The 4,960-nt window shown below is 49.0% G+C and overlaps 1 pseudogene; it reads left to right on the top strand.

The window, feature by feature from the left end:
* The first annotated feature begins 997 nt into the window (after positions 1–997).
* Positions 998–1,914, top strand: LOC105519439 (annotated as a pseudogene).
* Positions 1,915–4,960: the final 3,046 nt, after the last annotated feature.

Genomic DNA, 4,960 nt, shown 5'->3' with positions numbered 1-4,960 from the left:
ATTTCTACTAAAAATACAAAAATTAGCTGGGTTTAGTGGTGGGCACCTGTAATCCCAGCTACTTGGGAGGCTGAGGAAGGAGAATTGCTTGAACCCAGGAGGCAGAGGTTGCAGTGAGCCAAGATCATGCCACTGTACTTCAGCCTGGGCAACAAAGAGAGAATCTGTCCCAAAAAAAAATAAATAAATAACCAACTAAAACCTGTGTCCAGATAACAGAATAGCTTTTGTTCTTCAGCTCCACATAAAAATATCACTATAGCCAGGCACAGTGGCTCACGCCTGTAATCACAACACTTTGGGAGACCAAGGCAGGCAGATCACCTAAGGTCGGGAGTTGTAGACCAGCCTGACCAACATGGAGAAATCCTGTCTCTACTAAAAATAGAAAATTAGCTGGGCGTGGTGGTGCATGCCTATAATCCCAGCTACTCGGGAGGTTGAGTCAGGAGAATCGCTTGAACCTGGGGACGTGGAGGTTGTGGCAAGCCGAAATCGTGCCATTGCACTCCAGCCTGGGCAACGAGTGAAACTCTGTCTCAAAAAAAAAAAAAAAAAAAAAAAAAAAATATATATATATATACATCAATACAGATTGATTGATTGATTGAGTTAGAAACAGGGTCTGGCTCTGTCACCCAGGCTGGAATGCAGCAGACTGATGATAGCTTACTATCGCCTAGAACTCCTGAACTCAAGCTGTCCTTTCCCTCAGCCTCCCGAGTAGCTGGGACTACAGGCGCTTGCCACCACGCCCCCAATAACGTTTCTTTTTTCTTTTTGGTAGAGATATGGTTTTGCTATGTTGTCCAGGCTGGTCTCAAACTCCCGGACTCAAGTGATGCTCCCATCTTGGCCTCCCAATGTGCTGGGATTACAACTGTGAGCCACCATGCCCAGACCACATAAAAATAACCAGAGAGGAGCGCGTCCCAGACCGCACCCGCCAGGCGGTCCAGTCCCCTCCCATCCCACCCCACCGCCGAGCCCGCCAGCCATGAGCTCCACGCAGGTCAACAAGGACTCCTCGTACTGGCTGTCCACCGAGGTCAAGAACCGGCTCCTGTGCAAATATGACCGCCAGAAGGAGGCAGAGCTCCGCAGCTGGATCCAGGGACTCACCAGCCTCTCCATCAGCCCCGACTTCCGGAAGGGCCTGAAGGACGGGACTGTCTTATGCACACTCATTAACAAGCTACAGCAGGACTCAGTCCCCAAGATCAACCGCTCCATGCAGAACTGGCACCAGCTAGAAAACCTCTCCAACTTCATCAAGCCCATGGTCAGGGAAGGCATGAACACCGTGGACTTGTTTGAAGCCAGCGACCTGTTTGAGAGTGGGAACATGAGGCAGGTGCAGGTGTCTCTTCTCGCCCTGGTGGGGAAGGCCAAGACTAAGAGGCTGCAGAGCGGGGTGGACATCGGCCTTAAGTACTGGGAGAAGCAGAAGCAGAATTTCGACGATGCCACCATAAAGGCTGGCCAGTGCGCCATCGGGCTGCAGATGGGCACCAACAAATGCACCAACCAGTCGGGTATGACTGCCGACGGCACCAGGAGGCATCTCTACAACCCCAAGAACCACCTCCTGCCCCCCATGGACCACTCAACCATCAGCCTCCAGATGGGTACAAACAAGTGTGCCAGCCAGGTGGGCATGACAGCGCCCGGCACCCGGCTGACACCAAGCTGGGAACCGACAAGTGTGACAACTCCTCCATGTCCCTGCAGATGGGCACGCAGGGCACCATGCAGAGCGGCCAGGTCTTTGGCCTGGGCCGGCAGATATAGGATCCCAAGTTCTGCCCTTAAGGCACAGTGGCCAACGGGGCTCCCTTGGGCGCCAGTGACTGCCCGGGCCCGACGGAGGTCCCTGAATATCCGCCTTACTACCAGGAGGAGGCTGGCTACTGAGGCTCCCAGCACGCTGTCTGCCCACAATGTCTCCCCGTCTGAGTTTTTGGGTTTCTGTGTTTTCGTCTTTCTTTTTTCTTAACCTGTTCAGTGTTGCCAGTCAACCCAGGGTCTGTGAGTGGCGGTGTGGGATCAGGGAGCAGGTCTTTTTCCCCCTTGCCTTGGTCCTTCGTAGGGCTGAGCCACCAGGCTATGGGGGAAGGGGTCAAAGCCGTATCCCGATACGTATAGGGTGAGGGTGTCTGCTGGCAAGTCCAGGCTGTGGGCCAAGCTGTGCTGGGGAGAAGAGACTTAGGCTTGGAAGGAACCAGTCCCCGAAGGTTTCCGGTTGCCTTGTCTCTTCCCCATTTTGTCAGCCTATCAGTTTGTGGTTTCTGTACCCGCAAAGGTTTCAGGAAGTATTAACAAAAGAAAAATACTTTTTTTTTCCCCCCAAGGAATGGGGCAGGGACAGTGGAGAGGGTGCTGGGAAATGAGTCCCCTGGGAAAGGGGGCCTGGCCACCATGCTAAATATCTCAGGCTGCCAAGTGGCTGCATTTCCCAAGAACCCTCAGACCAACAGACCTCAGACCCTCAGACCTGCCCCAGGGCCGGTGGGAAAGTGAGGCCCGTACAATGAAGTGGAATTCTGCGTTGTTGGGGCTAAGCCTGACCCCCTCTCCATGCTAACCATCCCCCTCCACTATGGCCTCAGTCAGTTTTGTTGTTGATGTTGTTGTTGTTGTTGCCCAGGCTGGAGTGCAGTGGCGAGATCTTGGCTCACTGCACCTCCACCTCCCTGGCTCAAGGGATTCTCCTGCTTCAGCCTCCCAAGTAGCTGGGAGTGTAGGTGCTCCACCATGCCTGGCTAATTTTTGTATTTTTATTAGAGATGGGGTTTCACCATGTTGGCCAGGCTGGTCTCAAACTCCCGGCCTCAGGTGATCCGCCCACCTCAGCCTCCCCAAGTGCTGGAATTACAGGCGTGAGCCACCATGCCCGGCCCCTCAGTAGGTTTTAAGGAGCCTCCAGCCCTCCTTCTCCCCTTCTGGGCCTGACCAGCTATACTGCTCCATCTCCCCTGGCCATACACCCCACCAAGTACTACACAGGGACCCCCACCCAGGAGAACTGCCCCATGAGATAATGTGAAATATGACTGTGGACCAAACGCAGTAAAACCTCTGTAAGAAGAAAAAAAAGTGTGTGTGTATATATATATCCTGAGAGATAATATATTTATACTCATAGTTTATTGTTCCAATTATTCCAGTTTTTATCTTTCTCAAATAAGAAGAGTGAAGAATAAGCCAGAAACAGAAGTTAAATAATTTAATATTTTCATTCTATTGCCCTAATTATAATACCATTCTATGTTATTAAAAACACACACACACACACCAGGCAAGGTGGCTCACGCCTGTAATCCTAGCAGTTTGGGAGGCCAAGGTGGAAGGATCACCTGAGATCAGGAGTTTGTGATCAATCTGCCCAACATGGTGAAACCCCATCTGTACTAAAAATATAAAAATGAGCCAGACGTGGTGACATGTGTCTGTACGTCCCAGCTACTTGGGAGGCTGAGGTAGGAGAATCCCTCGAACATGGGAGGTGGAGGTTGCAGTGAGCCAAGATCGTGCCACTGCACTCCAGCCTGGGTGACAGAGTGAGACTCCATCTCAGAAAAAAGCAAAAACAAAACAACAACAAAACACACAGACACATACACACACACACAGACAATCACATTTTACTTCTGATTTTTAAATTTGTGGTGATCCCTTGCTTTTATTAATTGGCTGGTCGGGCGCGGTGGCTCAGGCCCGTAATCTCAGCACTTTGAGAGGTCAAGGCGGGTGGATCACTTGAGGTCAGGAGTTCAGGCAAGATGGTGAAACCCAGTCTCTACACAAAACACAAAAATTAGCCAGGTGTAGTGGCGTGTGCCTGTGGTCCCAGCTGCTCAGGAAGCTGAGGTGGAGGATCGCTTGAACCCAGGAGGCAGAGGTTGCACTGAGCCAAGATCATGCCACTGCACTCCAGCCTGGGCAACAGAGTGAGACTCTGTCTCAAAAAGTAAAATAATGAAATAAAATAAAATAAAATAAAATAGGCCGGGCACAGTGGCTCCCGTCTGTAAGCCCAGCACTTTGGGAGGCCAAAGTGGATGGATCACCTGAGGTGAGGAGTTTGAGAACTCCTTACCTTGTCAACATGGTGAAACCCTGTCTTTACTAAAAACACAAAAATTACCAGGCGTGGTGGTACACGCCTGTGATCCCAGCTACTCGGGAGGCTGAGGCAGGAGAATCACTCGAACCTGGGAGGCTGAGGTTGCAGTAAGCCAAGGTCACGCCACTGCACTCCAGCCTCTTGCTCTTGCAACAGAGCGAGACTCCATTGCAAAAATATATTAATAAATAATAAATAAAATAAAACAAAATGAAAAATAAAATAATAATTTTTACTCCAAATGTTAAAGGTGTTGCTCCATTGTCTTTAAGCTTCCAATGTTGCTGTTGCGAAGCTCAATGCATTTTGATTCTTTGTCCTTTGATTGTGACCTATTAAAGATTTAAAATCTTTCTTGTTGTTGTTTTGAGATGGAGTCTTGCTTTGTTGCCCAGGCTGGAGTGCAGTGGCGTGATTGCAGCTCGTTGCAACCTCCACCTCCCAGTTTCAAGTGATTCTCGCAGGAGTAGCTGGGACTACAGGCAGGTGCCACCACGCTTCTCTAATTTTTTTATTATTTTATAGAGATAGAGTCTCATTATGTTGCCCAGTCTCCAATTTTTAAAAAATCTCAGCAATCCTAGCTTTAATTTCCTAGCATTCTTTTTTAGTTCTTTGAATTCTCCTTATTCACAGTATTCTGGTTTTGTGTGATTGTTCTGTTTTTTGTTTGTTTGTTTGTTTTTTGTTTTTTTTTATGGATAGAGTGCTTTCTCTTATTTGTATGGGGTATAATAATGGTCTTTTATCCTTGGAAGTTTCCTTCTACTTCCTGCATTATTTCTGTTTCCTCTTGTTTCCTTTTTTGCCTATTTACTTTTTTTTTTTTTTTTG

The sequence above is a fragment of the Colobus angolensis genome, unplaced genomic scaffold (genome assembly GCF_000951035.1).
Source record: "Colobus angolensis palliatus isolate OR3802 unplaced genomic scaffold, Cang.pa_1.0 Scaffold35, whole genome shotgun sequence".
NCBI classification, from domain to species: domain Eukaryota; kingdom Metazoa; phylum Chordata; class Mammalia; order Primates; family Cercopithecidae; genus Colobus; species Colobus angolensis.
This window is presented reverse-complemented; position numbering and strand designations above follow the sequence as displayed.